The sequence below is a fragment of the Hyaena hyaena genome, unplaced genomic scaffold, assembly GCF_003009895.1.
Source record: "Hyaena hyaena isolate Hyena2069 unplaced genomic scaffold, ASM300989v1 scaffold_98, whole genome shotgun sequence".
Lineage (NCBI taxonomy): Eukaryota > Metazoa > Chordata > Mammalia > Carnivora > Hyaenidae > Hyaena > Hyaena hyaena.
Genome location: NW_024080730.1, coordinates 91,362 through 109,618, shown reverse-complemented (window position 1 = coordinate 109,618; position 18,257 = coordinate 91,362). Strand labels below are relative to the sequence as shown.

Sequence of the window (18,257 nt, the reverse complement as noted above, 5' to 3'; positions counted from 1 at the left end):
AGCAAAGGGGACTTTCCTTATCTATAAAATGAAGGTGGGGCACCCGAGTGGCTCAGTCGGTTAAGCATCTGACTCTGTATGTTGGCTTGGGTCATGATCTCACAGTTCATGGGTTTGAGCCCCCCATTGGGTTCTGTGCTGAGGGTGCAGAGCCTGCTTGGGATTCTTTCTCTCCCCCTCTTCCTGCCCGTCCCCTGTTCGTTCTCTTTCTCCCAAAATAAATACAACTTAAAAATAAATAAATAAATAAAATGAAGGTTTGGCAGTTTTATTGAGCTGTAATTTGTATACTATAATATTTAGTGACAGTATACTTCTGGCCCTTCCTACTAGGCAAAGTTGCTGTTAGTAGCAAATGAGAATGTCTTCTAAAGTGTCTTGGGCACTTGGGTGGCTCAGTCGGTTAAACATTGACTTTGGTTCAAGTCATGATCTCAAGGTTCGTGGGTTCAAGCCCTGCATTGGGCTCAGTGCTGGCAGCTCAGAGCCTGGAGCCTGCTTTAGATTCTGTGTCTCCCTATCTCTCTGTCTCTCCCCTCCTCCCACTCTGTCTCTTTCTGTCTCTCTCTCTCTCTCTCTCTCAAAAATAAACATTAAAAATTTTAAAAAATAGGGGCACATGGGTGGCTCCGTCGGTTAAGCATCCGACTTTGGCTCAGGTCATGATCTCACAGTTTGAGTTCAAGCCCCACATCATGCTCTCTGCTGTCAGCATGGAGCCCATTCAGATCCTCTGTCTCCCTCTCTGTCTGCTCCTCCCCCACTGTCTCTCTCTCCCTCAAGTAAATAAACAATTTTTTTAAAAAACCCAAAAACAAAATTACTTACTGGAGTCTTAACTTAAAAAATAAGTAAATAAATAAATAAAGTATCTTATAAACAGAGACCCAGAAGTATATTGTTAAATATAATTATAACACACAAGTTACAGCTCAATAAAACCGTCAAACGGAACAGTGCCTACCTCATAAGTGTTGGGGGATGACTAGGCCAGGGCCTGGTACCTGACAGACACTTACAGCTATTATTATTGTTTCTGTGACTGTTATCCCACACGACCTCTCCTGTCAGATGAAGGGTGGGCAGCACTGAGGAGACGGCCTGGGGTAGGCACCCTTTGGGTGGGACTGAGAAGATGGGAAAGGCAGTCTGTCGCCTGGGACTTTCTTAGTTCACTGACCACCTCAGGTCCCTAAAGCCTGTTTCCCACGAAGCCTGAAGTTCTCAGCTGGGACGCCGTCCTCAACACTGAGGGGAAACTACTGTGTTCAGATGAACATGCCCCCTGCTTTTGGGGAGCAGAAAAGGGAAGTCTTGGCAAGTCAGAACCTGCCCAGTAGGGTGGGGGGTGGAGCTCCTGGCAGGTGCCTGCTGTCCCCTTCCTGCCACCCCCTCCCCTGCCGTCCCCTCCCGGGGTGTGCACAGCAGGGTAAAGGCCACTGAGAGCATAGGGGCCTCTGGTTATTTCTGAGGAAACCCAGAACGCTCTAGGGGATGTTTCTGCTCCTCTCAGCTGGGTGCTCAGTCCATTGATAGGCACCTTGACCTTGATGAGTCACAGTTAATCTGGGAGGGAACGTGTGGTGAAGGGGTGCCCCAGGTGTGACACCGAGCCAGCTAGAGAGAGGAGGTGGCCCTTCACACAGTGATGGAATGCCCAGGTGTGGCCAGGACAAGCGTGATGGTTGAGGAAGGACAGTTGGGGGTTAAGACGCAGGAAGGGAAGAGGATGGTATGCACAGGGGGCTCCTGGGAATCCGGGCCACGAGTGAGGCACCATTTGGGGTGACGGGCAGACTGGAGTATGGATGCCTTTGGCTTTGAAACCATGACCAAGCTATTTATCTTGCGTTTCTGTTTCCTTACTTATGAAGCTGGGGCCAGAACCCTCCAGATAAGGTTTTGGATGATTGAATGAGATGGTGTGTGGCACGTACATTATCAGTGCTTCTGACACTTTGCCACATGGCTGTGGTCATTAGGATAAAACCAACAACATCGCACAGCATGTTAGCTAACTGCATTTAAGTAAAAAGTAAGAAAAAAACTAACAATAGTGGATGCCTAGGACTCCATCTTGGAAAAGCCTCTAGTCCAGTTTTTATGCTTAAATTCCAAAGCAGAGGGTGAAAGATCAGATCAGGGGGCTGCAAAGGTCTGTTTTCCTGGGATCAAGAATAGGGGAGTAAGCAGCAGCAACCATAGTCAAGGTCATATCCTATCTGGGTTGCTTTTTATTCCTTTCCTTCTAGGCACTGAAGCACTTTGCCATTGAGTTTCCTCACTGTCTCCTTGGCTCACGGACTGGGCACTTAGGTGATCAGTTTACCCAGAAAACCAAGTTTTCTGAGCCAAGATCTACCCTTTCCTCCCATAGGGATGCTTGGGGTGTGGTATCTAGCAGAGTGGCAGTAGAGGCTGTCCAGGGATGGTTGAGGTCACACCCTGATTCTGGGAAACCGAATTAATCAGGCAAGGCAAATCAGGCACCGAACCCCAGGGGAGTTGAGGCAGTGGGCCTCAACCCAGGGACACACAGCAGTGGGAAGCCGTTACTTCCACAGGGCTTGACGGGGTCGGGAGAGGAAATAGTGTTTCCTCTCGACTTCAGGGAGGGTTGGCACCACGGAGGGAGGCATGCCCAGCAGGGACTGTCATCGTGGCAGGATACACCCTGTCAGGACTGTGGCCCCCAAGCCCTTAGAAAAGATACACCCGTGCTCTCTCTCCTGTGCTTCCCATTGGCCGAACCTGTGGAGAGTCCCCCTGCAAAGGGAGCCCTTTCACACGCCACAGCTTCCCCAGGTGCAGGGCAGAGGGATGTGGGGAGGTGAGCAGAGAGTAACCAACCAAGAAGCTTCTCCTAAAGGCTAAGCCTTTGTGGAAACATCCACTTAACAGGCGTGATAAGCACAGCAATGAGGGCTCTGGCTTCCCGTGGGTCAGAGCAGCTGCTGCTTTTTGGGAAGGGGCCACCTCCACATCAAAATTAGTCACCAGCTTCAAATTTGGCCATCAAGGGCAATTAGCAGAGAGAATGAAATGAAAGGCATCCAGAGTGGGGGAAAAAAAAGAAGTGCAAGTATCTTTACTTGCAGCTGACACGATCTTGTATAGGAAAACCTAAGTAATCCACTCAGAATCTATTAAAATGAATCAAAGAGTTTAGCAGGGTTGCAGGACATAAGATCAATATACAGAAATCAATTGTATTTCTATGCAGGAGCAATGTACAAATTGAAAGTGAAAACAATTTCATATACAATAGCATCAAGAAGAATACAGCTCTTAGGGATAAACTCAAAACAAGTGAAGTGTAAAACTTACAAGAGCATAAGATATTGTTGAAATAAATTTAAGAAGACCTAAATAAATGGACACACCGCGTTCATGGATCAGGGAGCCAATATTATTAAAATGGCAGTACTGCCCAAATTGTTCTACAGACTCCGTGCAAGGTCTTTCATAATCTCAGCTGCCTTTAGTTGCAGAAATTGACAAGGTGATCCTAAAATCCACATGGGAATGCAAGGGAAGCGGATATCCAAAAGAATCTTGAAAACGAACACAAATGGAGCACTCACACTTTGATTTGAAAACTTTGTACAAAGCTACTGTCATCGAGAGAGTGTGGTGCTGGCCTAAAGACAGACATGTAGGTTAGTGGAATAGAATTGAGAGCCCAGGACTAAATTCCCATACTTAGAGACAGTTAATTTTTGACCAGCTTGCCAAGACAATTTAATGGGGGAAAGAATAGCCTTTTCAATCTGCAGGACGATGCGGGAGAAGAAGGGGGAAAATAGTTGGGGAGAGGGAGGGAGGCAAACCATGAGAGACTCTTGAATGCTGAGAACAAACTGAGGGCTGATGGGGGTGGGGGAGGGGAAGGGGGGTGATGGGCACGGAGGAGGGCACTTGTTGGGAAGAGCACTGGGTGTTATATGTAAACCAACTTGACAATAAACTATTTAAGAAAAGAAAAAAGAATAGCCTTTTCAGCAAATGGTGCAGGAACAACTGGATATCCACATGCAAAAGAATGAAATCGGACCCCTACCTCACACCACAGACAAAAATCAAAATGGATCAGAGACCTGGATGTAAGACCTAAAACTATAAAACTTTCAGAAGGAAATAATGGTAAATCTTTGTGACGCTGGGGTAGGTAGTGGTTTCTACAACAGCAAAAGCACAACCAATAAAATAAAAAAATAGATTAGTTGGACTTCATCAACAGTAAAAACTTTGTGCAGCAAAGCACACTGTCAAGAAAGCCAAAAGAAAACCCCCAAAACGGGGGAAACTTTTTATAAATCTTGTATCTGATAGGGAACCTGCATCTAGACCTTGTATCGAGCACATATAAAGAATTCTTACAACTCAATGGGAAATAGACAATCTAGCTTAAGAATGCACAAGGGATCTGAATAGACTTTTCTCCAAAGAAGGCAGACAGATGGCCCATGAAAGTATGCTCAGCATCATTAGCCATCAGGGAAATGTAAATCAAAACGATGAGATGCTGCTTCATACCCCCTAGAATGGCTAATCAAAAAGGCAGATAATAACAAGGGCTGGTGAGGATGTGGAGGAACTGAGAGGCTCTGAAATGGAGCCGCCTGTGGAAAACAGTCTGGCGGCTAAACACAGAGTTACCATACGAGCCAGCTTATGCCTGCCCGAGAGAGATGAAAACACGTGCCCCCAAAAACTTGCACACAAATGTTCACAGCAGCGTTGTCATAACAGCCGAAAGGTAGAAACAACCCAAATGTCCATCAACTAATGAGTGGATAAATAAAATGTGTTCCGTCTGTGCCACGGGATGTTACTTGACAATGAAAAGAAACGATGTAGTGACGCCTGCTACAACATGGTGGCCCCTGAAAACCTTATGCTGAGTGGAAGAAGCCGGTCCAAAAGGACCTTATTATTCCTTTTATATGAAATGTCCAGAGTAGGCAAATCCATAGAGACAGAGAGTTAGGTTAGTGGTGGCTGAGAGGCTAGGGGAGCTGGGAGCTGGTGGGGGGCGGGGGGGCGGGGGATTGAACATGTTCTCTAGTTGTGGTGATGGATGTGCAACTCCGTTTACTAAGAGCCACTGAATTGTACTTCAGTGTGTGAACTGTATGGTATGTGACTATTTGTCTCAGTAAACCTGTTTAATGCCCCCTACCTCCCCATCTCGCCCAAGGACCTGGTCCCCTGTAGGCTAAGTCTGTGACTTAGGAACCTCTCTTACCTGTTTTGTAATGACGGGCGCTGGACAGAGGTGCCACCTGCCACCGAGCCCTTGGCCTCTTTTTCTAGGTCCCAGAGCATGGAAAGACCCCCCTAGTAAGCTGTAATTCCGACCCAGTTGCATTTTAGTTCAGTTATACAGTTCTGAGACCCTCCTTTGAACCGGGCACCAAACAAACGTGACTCTCATGAAAAACAGTGGCTCTGGATGTGGACGGACTCGGTGATTGTTGAGCTGGCTCTTCCCAGTGGGTCTAACTGGGTGGATGTTTCCTGCCAGTGAAGTGAGAGTCCATCCCCTGGGATTGTAGGGTGAATTAGGCGAACTAAGGGGCCTGGCGTCCAAAAGGCAGAAACGGAACGTCTCCCTGCAGAGCTGCTGGGGCATGTGCAGACTGCAGAGAGCTCGGGGTCCAGCCTCCCGGGGCTCGGTGAGAAGCAGTAGGAAGGGGACACCAGACGTCCTCCTGGCTCAGGGGCGCCGGTGGGGAACCAGGGACCCCTCCCTGATGGGGGGGGGGCCTCGAGAGTGGGAGGACCCCCTCATCACATGTATTTACTTCCTATTTTGAATAATCAGTTATATTTTGTAAAGTCGGAAGGGTAAATGGTGAAAGATAAACCTTTTCCTCACCTCTCTTCCCCAAAGGCACCTGCTATGGGGAATTCTAGGATATTCTCCCAGCATCCGAGCAAGTGAGCGTCTGTGTAGGAGAACTGCTGTCCATGGGGCAGGTTTGACCTCTTCCCCAGCTGGTGCGTGGGGACAGCCAGCTCGGGCTAAGGTGTCATTCATGCCACCTCTCAAGTCCCCTGGAGGGAGGGGTGCCCACGGAGGGGGTCCTGCCGCGGCCTTGTCTGACCAGCGTGCCCTCTCTCCTCGCGTGCGTGCTCCCCGGGGTCCCCCTGCCGCCTCTTGCTGCAGCCCCTGCCACCCTTGTGGGCCCGCCCGTGACCTTGTGTGGGTGGAGCTCCTCCACGGTCGCTTCCTGAGAAGGAGGGCTGAGAGCCAGGGAGGGTCCGGTGTGGCAGCCGCTGCCTTTATTTTACCTTTATGTATGTAATTGATAGTTCAGCTGGGTAAGGAGTTCCGGGTTGGAAAAGGAAACCATTTTTCCTTTGTTAGTTTGAAGGATTGCTTTGTTCTCTGGCCTCCTGAGCTGCTATTGAGAAATCCAGAACCTTGCTGACAGCTGATTCTTTGTGTCCTTTTTCCTTTTCCCCCTTTTCCGAAAGCTCACGGGCCCTGAAGTTTCACGAGCTGCCTTGTGTGGGTCTGGGTTCATCCGTCTCATTGGCTCTCGGTGCGTCCTTCTGTGTGGAGTTAGCGTCCTGTGCAGGGAGCTCTTGAAGTCTTTCGTTTGTCCCCCTTTGTTTTCCTCTGTTCTGTCCTTTTGAGAGTCCGGTCACTTGGCTCCTGGAGCGCTTGGTCCGGCCCTCTTCGCTTTTGGGCCTATTTCTTTTTCTGCTTCTGTTTTCAGGTCTCCTCTACCTTGTCTTCTGTTGATTTGTTTCTCACATCATATGTATTTTTTAACATTTATCTGTTTTTGAGAGAGAGAGCATGAGTAGGAGGGCAGAGAGAGAGAGGGAGACAGAATCTGGAGCAGGCTCCAGGATCTGAGCCGTCAGTACAGAGCCTGATGCGGGGCTTGAACCCACGAGCGAGATCATGACCTGAGCTTAACCGACTGAGCCACCCAGGTGTCCCTCTCTCGTCATATTTTTAATTTCCAAGAACTCTTTTTGCTGTCGGAATGGTTCTTTGACAATATGTGTGTAGTCTGTTGACTTGCTGGTGCAATTTTTTATTTCTCTGAGGATATTACGGGGGTCTGTCTTCCTTCTTTTCCTCCCAGATGTTTTTTTCTGCTACTGTCCTTTGGTCTCTCCATTTGAAGGCCTCCATCCTTGGTCACCCAGGGACCTTGAGTCGCCTGTTCATGATTGTTAACAGAGGCTAAAAGCTGCCTGCACAGTAGCTGACGCGTGGGCCATGTGTTGGGGGAACATCACTGTCAATATCCTGAGGTTTTCCCGCTTGAGCTGAGTCACGTCTCCGAGGAGGGGAAGGGCCGGCTGCTGTGTTTTGAGCAGAGTGGGGTACGGGGACAGGATGCATGGGCTTACTTAACCTTCTGCCACCATTTTTGACAAGGTGCCCAGGCCCTGGACTGTGCCTCACGCCCTCCAGTGTAGGCCCTGGGCTTTACCCTCTCCAGAGAGTAAACCTTCTTCAGGCCAGGCCAGGAGGGAGCAGTCTTCTAGCTGTGTGAGGAGCAGTTCAGTCCCAGGCCCTGGGGACCTGGAGCCACGGTTCCTGGCCTTTTATGGATTCTGTGGAAGAAACTGGTGGGTGTGCATCCTTTCCACTCCCAGATAGAGCTTTCACGTCAGCTACTGTGAGCTGCCTTCTGGCTTCCACGGTGACTTTGCCGTGGTCTCCTCTCCTGGTCTCTCTGTCCTTGGGCTTTAGAGCCTTGAAAACGACAAGAAACTCCTCACTCAAGTTTTGATGGGGTTTCTTTCTTTCTTTTTTTTTTTTTTTTTTAATATTTTTTTATATCAGAGAGAGAGAGAGAGAGATAGTGTGAGCAGGGGAGGGTCAGAGAGAGAGAGAGGGAGACACAGAATCTGAAACAGGCTCCAGGCTCTTAGCTGTCAGCACAGAACCCGATGCGGGGCCTGAACCCACGAACTGCAGGATCATGACCTGAGTCGAAGTTGGACACTTAACCGACTGAGCCCCCCAGGTGCCCCGATGGGATTTCAAGACGAAGGAAAATTAGACACATAACCCAGCCGTGAGCAGGCTTTGCACAGGTCAGCACACAGAGAAGGGTGTTCAGGTGGGGGCATCTCCGGGGAAGGCATGCTCCATGGGGCGGGTGGGCAGGAGGGGGGAGTGTTTGGATTCTTTGGGAACAAGGAGGAGGCACTTGGGCTGGAGTTCCAAGATTCAGGAGGCTGAGGACTGATGGGCAATCTGGCTGGAAAAGGCAGGTTGCACTGATGATCAGAGAGGGCCTGCAGGAAGGAGAGCTTACCTGTGGACAGTGGGGAGTGGGGAGGGGTGTTAAGTGGAGAGTGAAACAATGCGTGTGTTTGGGGAGGCTGTCACTAGTATATAGCACAGACCGGTAGCTAGAGCTGACCAGGGGTAATGGTTGGTCATGGTTAGGAGGCTTTTGCAATAGTTGAATAATATGAAGGGATGATCTAGGGGGCGTTACTAGAGGTGAAAGGAAGGAGGACATGGGGCTTTAGGAGAATTGACAGGTCTCCTCCACCGTAAGGTGGGTGAAGGAGAGGGAGGAGCTGAAGATGATGCCCCAACGGAAGCCCTAGGTCCCGGGGAGATGGAAGACAGGAAGAGGTGTTTGGTTTGGGCTTCGGAGTCTGTGTGTCATTTGGGGGAGCAGGAAGAACGTGGGGAGGGAGGGGGTAAGTTGTGTTATAGAAGAGCTGTCTGATGCGTACATCCAGCAGCTTTTATTCTAAATCCTCACACTCCAACCTGCAAATACCTATGTTGGTTAAGAAAGGGAGGGAGGGGAAGACAAGGCATCAAGGATATGTACAAAGGAATCAGTCAAAACAAAAGAATAATTTTCATGTTGTTAAATGAGGTTATCGAAAGAATCTTTGATGTTCTCACAGGTTAATTGGTGTTGTGGAATGGCTTCTGAACTTCCCTTTTTTTTATTTTACTTTTTTTTTAAGTTTGTTTATTTTGAGAGCGAGCGAGCACGGGAGGGGCAGAGAGAGATGGAGAAAGAGAATCCCAAGCAGGCTCCGCACACCAACAGTGCAGAGCCCGATGGGGGTGCTCAATCTCACAAACCGTGAGATCATGACCTGAGCAGGAACCAAGAGTCAGATGCTTAACTGACTGAGCCACCCAGGTGCCCCCGGTTTCTGAATTTCCTTAAGACATGGAGAGAGTGACAAACTCAGTCCTTCCTTAGCTTGCTCTCATGTTTTAACTGAATTAAGCACTTGTACATCAGACTTTTACAAATGAAACACGGGCCTCTTTATTTGAGTTCTGGAGCCAAAAGGGAAAATGGAGAAGGGGCGTCATTCCCTCAGCCACCTCCGGCCTGTCTCTGCGTCAAGGTGGCATACTTGTGTCCGTGCACTTTCAGCGATGGCTCTGGGAGGTGAGGAGAGGGGCCCTGACCGTCGAGGTTGTCAATTTCTGTGGTAGACATCGCCCACTGTGGCCGATTGCAGGCTTCCAGTGCTATGCCACTGAGCGCAGGTTGGACAGAAGCAGAGTCGGGCAGCCGCACCCCCTGCGTGTGGCTCATGGTAGGTCCTCGATGACATGATGTGGCTGGGTGGGCAGACCCTCTTTCTTAGGCTGTCCTGTTGTAAGGAGGCTGTCGGCGTCCAGACATGCTTTAGAGTGTCGTCTCCATAAACAGACTGCTTCGTGGGACGGCCCCAGCCCCGACTGGGCGTGGCTGTCCTCCGGCTCTCCCTTCACGACCCCTCCCTCACCACCTCTGTCCCAGAAGCAGCTCCGGCTTCTCATACTGAGAGCTGACAGTTCTAATAAAGACTGTTTATGTGCCGGGCACTGCTCTGAGACTTCCCAAGCATTAAGTCATTTGATCGTTTTAACAACCCCATGTGCAATGGCCGTCACAACGATAAGAAATTGACGGCCAGGGGTTAAGTCAGTGGGCTCCGTGGAGCCCTGATCTGAACCCAGGCACTCGGACCCCTGGGATCCCAGTGTTATCCCTGCACTCTGATGCCAGCATCTGAGACCTGTCCTCACATGTTTCTTTCCTCCTAAGACCCAGTGGGGCCTCAGCACTGCCCACTCGCTGGGGTGAAATACAGATAAAATACAGGATGCCCAGTTAAATTTAAATTTCAGACAAACAACAAATAATTTTGTGGTATGCCCCAAGTATTGCATGAAACACACTTTGAAAAAAATCTGAAAATCAGATTTTAACTGGACGGCCACCGTCGGCTGGTTTTATGTTGGTTGGGAACGGAGTCGGGAGTGCGGGAGGGGATTGCAGTTGGCATCTTGCTGCTCACTGGTTGTCTGGCCAGGCTGTGCTGAGGGCCCCGGGACTCCGATCCCCGGAACCTGTCACGTAAAACATGCTTAATATCGAGACTCCAAACATGTTTAACTTTAGCTGGTTTTCCTCTACAGAAAGAATGTTAAGGCAGCATTTTGTAGGAGCACTCTCAAGTTCAGGTAGAAAACTGCTTTGCTCCCCCCATTTTCCGAGGACAGATGGTCCTCACAGAAGTTCAGGAAGCCTCGTGCAGTCAGGCTAACATTTTGCTCTTCCAAAGGCCACGTGACCCAAACCAACTCATTAAGAAAACAGTCTGAGTTCTGTTAAAACTCTCCCAGAGAGAAATGCCACTGCTTTGTCTAATCTGTGTCTTTGGCCACTCTGAGTGGCCAGGCGTTTTTCTTAAAGTTGAGTATTGCTTGTCTGTGACGCAGCTTGGATTCATTCTTCTGGTTCTTGGAGCAGCTGCTCTCACACGGAGCTTGGGTGTGAACGGGGAGCCCTGCCGCCTACAGAGTCGTCCTTCTGGGCTGCTGCTTTTCCGGTTGTGCCTCCTGGGATGTGGCGTCTGGGCTTCTCAGCCTGGAGAGCCACAGTGCAAGAGCTACTGTCATTTCAGGCCTCAGTGCATCGGGTCAGTGGGTGACGCTGGGTCCCGGCCAGCTGTATATTATAGCTGCCTCTGACATATTTCCACGGGGACTGTCCCAGCAAATGTAGGTGCTTCCATCTCAGAGGAGGGAGGTGTTCCATATCCACTTCAAGGCCAGTCTTTCACCTGCACCACGGAGCCCCTCCCCAGGCTTGCTTGTCTCTTAACGCCCACCCGACTTCCTCACTCTCTCTTTTTCCTAGAGCTTGCTAACTACTCTGTCCTGCAGGAAGATGCCTGCCACGTCTATAATAGAGAATGGACTCATATCGAATATACGTAAAGATTTATTTCAACTCAGTAAGAAGAAGACAAACAGCCCAGCAGGAAAAGGGGCAAATGATATGAACAGGCAATTCACAAAGGAAAAAGCCTAGAAATATGTCAACAATCTTGAGGAAATATCCAACTTTCTTAATAATCAGGGAAGTGATTTTCTGTCCATGAGATTGACAGAAATAAAGGTCTGACAGTAGAAGATGTGGTAGAGATGCGGAGAAATAGAAATTCTTTTGGGCTTCTGGCAGCTCTGTGAATTATTGGAACAACTGCTTTGGAGAACTGGTTGGCAGTATTGATGTCTGGAATGTGCCTGCAGTCTGAGGCAGGAGTTCCAATTCTAGACGTAGGCCCTGGAGAAATTTCTGCACGTTTTATATATGGATTCAGGGTTATTCATTTTTAATATAAAGTGACATTAGTATGGCTGTTTTCAAACACACATAAAAATGGAGCAAATAGTCCAGTGAATTTCATGTACCTGTCCCTCAGTTTCAATAGTGATCTGTTTGTCAATCTATATGTCACAGTTTTTTAATAGCTAAAATTTGGAGACCACCTCTGTCCCTCATTTGGGCATGGGTAAGCTGTGGTACATACACTATTATACAGCTGTTAAAATGAATCAGCTAGATCTACTACTTGTACCAGTGTGGAAAGATTCCAAATATGTTGGGTGAAAAAAGGTAAAAAATGATACCCTAGAGTGTATCATTTATGGAAAACTTAAAACGGAAGTGTATGGTCTGGGCACACATGTATCTAATCAGTGTAAAAGCCACAAAGGGGGAACATCCCCCCAGCAGCTGGCTTGTAGCCTCCGGGGATCTGCGGGGAGGAAAGGGGTAGGGGGCTGGATTGGAAGAACCTTGAAGGAAACTGCAGCTATTCGTAGAGTGTGCTTTTCCTCTTGTTAAATTTCACTGTAATTTTATCAAAATAATACATGTGGAGACACTTGGGAAAGTCAAATGGTGTCATGAGGCCTTTAAAACCCCCCTCAGTCCCCTGTCCGACCCGCCCTCCTGGATGGTCCCCCCCAGAGACAAACCCTCTACGCCTAGTGGCTTACGCCGTGTTTGCACAGAACGTTTGACTCTGGGCTGGGCCTCTGCTGTGGGCGATCCAGCTGGCTTTTACCACCTGCTCAGCCCCCTATGTGTACCGGGTTTCCCTGTCTCCATCCCCAGCCTGGTTAGGTGACCATTTTTGTTTAAGTACATTATTATAATCAAGTAAATATTCACAGTGGCAAACCCCAAGTGTACACATGGTAACATAGTCTTGTGTAACTTCTTGGTTTCCTGGAGTTATTATTTACCTTATTTTTCATCCCTAAATTGTAAATTGCCATCTCCTCTCCATTCTTTCAGGGACTAGAGGCAATATAGCCTGTTTTTCGTTTACTTAACTCTCCCCTTTCCTGCCCTCTCCTGAACCCCACCCCCACCCCCACCTCCTGCTGCCCTGTGGTTCTCTAGGTCTCTGTCACCATCTTCCTGAGAACTCCCCTCACCTCCTTCCATGCCGGCTCTATGGTTCCTCATCTTTGTTTGTTTACTTCCTTGTCTTGTTAGTGCCCCTCCCCCAGGAGCTTCCCTGGCACAAGGGCTCCTGGGCCATGAACTTGCCTTGGCCTGGCATGCCTGAAAAGGCCTTTATTTTGCCTTCACACTTGATTAGTAGTCTCATTGAGTGGAGTGTTCTAGGTTGGAGGACTTCTTCCCTCAAATGTAGCTGCAGGCCCAGTGTCGCTGTTGAAGACTATTATGTGACCTTCTCATTCTCCTTTTCTGAAGCATCGTAGCCTGAGTGATGGCCCCCAAAGATCTCCGGGTCCTCATTCCTGGACCCTGTAAGTGGAACCTTATAAAGAAAAAGTCTTTGTAGAGGTGATGCAATGAACGACCTTGACATGAGGTGATCCCGGATTATCAAGGGAATGCCATCACCCATGTCCTCAGGAGAGAGAGGCAGGGGGCTGCACGTGGCAGGGAAGACAGAGTGGCCACAGAGGCGGAGCCTGGAGGGATGTGGCCGCAACAGAGGCATCAGGCAGGTGCCACAAGCTGGGGGCTGTAGGGTGCCCCCCCCTCACTAGGCCTCTGGGGGAGCACGGCCCTGGCAGCACCTCGATTTGGACCCATAAAACTGATGCTGAACTTTTCTAGCCTCCCAAACGAAAAGGGAATACAGTTTTGTTGCTTTTAGCCACCAAGGCTGTGGTGATTTGTGATGGTCCGGCCACCAAATTCAGGCAGGAAGCTGGTCGAGCCTGCCCGGTCCCTTTGCCAGCTATGACTTGTGGTGTCGCGCTGGCATCTCAGAGCGCCCTTGCCACCACCATCGAAATGCACGTCCCCAGCCCCGGAACTGCCATGTGCCGATCTTCCTGTTATGCTTTCTGGACGATGTCCTCGACTGTCTTCTCTTTTTTCTATTTATTATAGTTAAAAATGTCTGCAACTCTATTTTTAATTTCCTAGAGCTCTTTCTCATTGCCTTTAAAATAGCTGCCGCCTCTCAATGCGATAGCTTCTCTTACTTCTCAGATTAATTATAGTTTTTTTCTTCTATCTGCTCTCCATATTACCAGAATTCCCTGTTTTTTATTCCCCATTTGTCTTGGTGAATTTGGGGCGATCCCCTCAAATAGCCGGGGATGTTGGCCGTCCATTCATGTTGAAGACGGAGTTGGATGCGGGTCTGAAAACCTGAGCACAGCGAGAATCGAGGGCCGCCGGCCTTGGAGGGGAGACTGAGGCAGCCGCTCCCCCGGTGCCCGCTAAGTGCTGACTGCTGCGGCTCCGCCCTGGGCTGGTGGTTTCCTAGAGAGGGGTCCTCGCTGCACTGCTGCCTCAGCCTGGGAGCCGCTTTGTGGAAATGGAAGGGTTTGCAGCGGCCTTGTGCTGCCTGGCCGCCCTTCCCCTGTTCCCTGGGCTGTCTGCCTCCTGTGCCCCCGGGTGGAACCTCTGGTGCCTGGTGGCCAGGAGCAGTGCCCTCTGGCTTGCCTGGGTCTCACTTGCTGGGGCTTCAGACCCGTGTCCTAGGAGCACAGGGAACCATTGTGGGTGGGGGAGGATGGGAAGACTCAGGGCTTGGCCTTGACAGGGGACTCGGGACCACCTGGCCCTCACGGGGGACTTGGGACCGTCTGGCCCTTGAGACTCGGGACCATATGGCCCTCATGGGGTCCACGAATCTTGCTCTTCCTCACTGGTCTTTCCCTCCAGCTGCTCCTGTGTTCTTTAACTTGGCATCACTGCTTTCATCCCGCTTTTAAAACAGGGGCCACGAGTCCTCCTTCCCTGCAGCCGCCACCCCTCATCTGAAAGGTGCTGGCTGTCCTATCGGTGCCACGTTTCTTAACTCCGTTCTCATGATCTCTTGCCTACATTAGAGCATCTTCCTCATTAGTTTGCTACCTCCTAGCCTCTCCTCCTCAAATCCAACTTCCTTGCAACGACCAGAGTGGTCCCTCGACAGTGCAGGTCCCTTTCCCCTGCCTGGTTTCTTAGGTGGCACGACCTGACCTTGGGAATACAGTCCACATCCCTTGCTGTGCACGCGAGCCCCTGACCTGGTGGCGGAGCCCACGTGTCTGGCCTCTGGCCTCAGTGGCCGTCTACTAGGCTGGTTGTTCCTTTGCCTCGGCTCCGGCTGCCCCACGCCTGGACCACCTCCCCCTCCTCGTCCTGGAAGATCCGGCCCTGGTGTCCCTCCCGAGCCCGTGCTGGCACTGCTCACTGCTCGTGTTTGGTGCCTCCCACTCAGCCCTCCCTGGTGGGGGCGCTGATCACGATCCCAAATAGCTCCGTTCTCCAGGGGCCCCGTTGCGGCCTGTGTTAGGATGAGCAGGTGAGAGAAGGGGACGTTGCTAACAACCTGTGCTCCCCCATCCTTGGTTTCAGGGTCTAGGTTCTGGTCATTAGTGGGTCTGTTAGTTTCCGAGGGCTGTCATAGCAAAGTCCCCAAAACTTACAACAAAGTTATTATCTCACAGCTCTGGAGGCCAGTTCAAAATCAAAGTGTCGGCAGGGCCTTGTTTTCTCTGAAAGCTGTAGGAGAGAATCTTTCCTTTTTTTCTAGCTTCTGGTACTTCCCAGCTATCCTTGTAGATGCATCTTTCTGGACACATGGCCGTCTTCTCCCTGTGTGTCTTCACACAATCTTCCCTCAGTCTTTGTGTCCAAATTTCCCCTTTTTATAAGGACACCAAGCACATTGTATTAAGGCCCACCCTGGGGACCTCATTTTCACTGATGACCTCTGTAAGAACCCTGCTTCCAACTAAGGTCATGTTCTGAGGTGCTGCAGGGTGAGGCTTCCGTAGATCTCCTTGGGTAGATCTCCTTGGAGAACACAGTTTAGCCCATACACTGGCATCTACTTTCCTGCCGCCTTGGGACTGGGGTGAACTGGTAAGCAAGTGGAGAGGAGGTCCTGTGTGACTCCCCAGCCGGAGTGCTGTGCTGTGAAGGGGTCAGGAGCTTCCTGGAGCACCTGCATGCCTGCTCTGTTCTGGCATCCCGTCTCCCTGAAGAGCCGCTATCCGGCCACTGTCCAGAGTGGAGGCCCAGCCCTCCTGGTTCCCACCTTTCGCTGACCTTGCGCTTTTAACTAAACGTCCTTGTCAACACTTTGGGCTCTAACCTGTGTGCAAGGGGCACTCGGATGTCCCACTGACTTGTGTGTGCCGATCCTAGGAGGCACCAGGCCTTATTAATCTTTCTCGCCATTCCAAAATGTTTCTGGAAACTCTTGCGACCTATTCATTCATTCCCAACATATCATCTCGGTGTCAGGCACAGTCCGGAGTGCTAGGGAAACAACGAAGGACAAAACAGACTGAGGATCCTGTCCCCATGGTCCTCAGAGTGTCTCGTGAGATGGGTGAACGAATTGTTACATTGAGTGCTCCTGTCCCGAGGACAGACATGACCTTACACACATCCTCTGTAGGACAGTGAGGTGTGGCAAGAACAATGACAGATCTTTGCCAGGGTGGGCATTGAGCTCGCCGAGGAGGTTGGGGGTCCGGGAATGCCTTTCTGTGAGTCTAAAGGATGTGGAGAAATAGGGCAAGTGGCCTTCGGACGTTCTGCTACCTGGACAAGCAGGTCAGCAGTAGCCCTCCTTCTGCACCAGGGGGCAGTGTTCAACCTGCAAGTCTCCCTGCCCTTGACCGAGGCTGGGACAGGGCAGCCACTCCTCATCCCTGTCCTCCCCTGCTGCTGCCCTGCAGGCCCAGACCCCTTGCTCATCGCCTCCTTTCTCCGAGCCTGCCCGTGCCCCTGCCCACAAATCCCAGCAGCCCACACAGTGCCATTTGTCCCGGTGTGGCTGTCCCACCCTCTCCCCTCCGCCTGCTGCCTTAAATCAAGGGCTGCGGGGGCTCTGTGGAGCCCTGTCGGCTGGCTCTGAACCACAGCGGCCTCTCAGGGTAGGAGCCGGCTGTGCGGCCCCAGGCCACGCGCTGTTTTCACTCCTGTCTCTCTTTGGTATTCTCACTCTCCTTTCTTCTTCATCTGTCACCTTCACTGTCTTCCTGTCCTCCCTTCAGCTTCCCCTACCCAGACATCTCAGCCTTAGTTAAGCCTCTCTTGGGCGCTTTGATACCAGCTGCTGCTGCCTGCAAAGTCCGGCGGAGTCCCTTCCCTTCATCCGTCCCTGCTGGCCGCCAGCCCTGGGGCCCCGCTGGACACGTTGAGGACAGGGCAGAGCTGCTTGGAGAGAAAGCTCCCCAAGAGCAGCCCCATCCCTCAGAGGCTCGCTTCTGCTGCGGCTGGAGCCCTCTGCCAAGAATTCCCTCCTTTTGGTTTTGACCCGCTTTTGCTGGCACTGCTGAGGCCAGCTGGGGGCCGGGGGAGGAGCCCGATGGGGGTGCTGGTGCTGGCAGGGTCGGGAGGGGGTGGATATATAGAGGTCTTGTTAGTTAATTTGGAGATTCCTGAGGCCTATTTCTGAGCCGCTCTCCCTTCTTCCCACCCCCTCTGGCTGCCCTCCTCCACACCTCTGACCTGGATGTGCTGAGGGGCTTGGGGACTGCGGACTTCTAAAAGTGCCGTCAGCCAGGTCCCCCCGAAGCAGGGCCTTGGCTTTCCCTTCTAATGTGCCCCTGCCCACGGCTGCCTTCTGAGGCTGCAGGAGGTGCTGTGTGAAGAACAGGGTATTTAGGATGGAGGCAGTACGGATCCCTGAAGGAATATTCCAGGGCCTGGCACTTGGCCACAGCCTCCGCACAGGTGGCTTCCTTACCCTGACCCAGAGAGGCTCCTCTGGCTGGGAGCGACCAGAATTTGGACGGTGAAGGCCCGACACTAGAATTTCGTGCTGCTCGTGGCCGCAGGAGGCAGCCTGGGAGATGTAGTTTTGGTCGGAAGTGGTGGGACATTTGGATGATTTATGGGACTCCGTGAAGCTGCCCTAGCTTATCAGGGACACATGATTGCTGGCGCTGTTAGGCTGCTCCGGGGGGAGGGGGGAGGAGTGCAGGGCCCACTGGCTGCCCTGCTGGAAGTTCTGGCCAGGGACACAGTTTTTATCAGGAGACGGCTTTTTGGTTTCTGGTTTCCAAGTGCCTGTCACACTGTGCTTCTGATAAAGGCCACAGCTTACTACGTGCGTTGAGTCATCAGTGATGACACCATGTGCCCTGAGAGATCGCGCTCCTGCTCCGGAGCAGCCCGCTGGGCCACCTGGGATGGGACTTAATCCCACTACCTGGTTCCTTATCTGTACAGGGGAGCGATAAGGAGGCCATTACCTGACTTAGCCCTTGCAGGACATCTCACGCGGAGCCCTATACCTGGTGAAGAGTAGAGGCTCCACGGGGTGTGCTGGTCTCCGTGTGTCCCATCTGCCTGCAGCGGCCTGGCACGCAGGTGGAGTGTGGTGAGGGCTGGGTGTCGCTCGTAGGAGCAAAGTGGGCGGGTCCTCAAGACGGGGCAGAGGCATCCAGACCTTCGCCCTGCCTCCTTCCACAGGTTGGAACCTTGTGGGCACCTTCCTGACATGGTTATTAGCAC

At 51.2% G+C, this 18,257-nt stretch overlaps 1 protein-coding gene across 5 annotated transcripts in view; it reads left to right on the top strand.

Moving 5' to 3' along the window:
• The window catches only part of PC (pyruvate carboxylase), a 98,888-nt gene that overhangs the window by 53,451 nt on the left and 27,180 nt on the right, over positions 1-18,257 (top strand). The gene's annotated exons all lie outside the window — the stretch shown is intronic.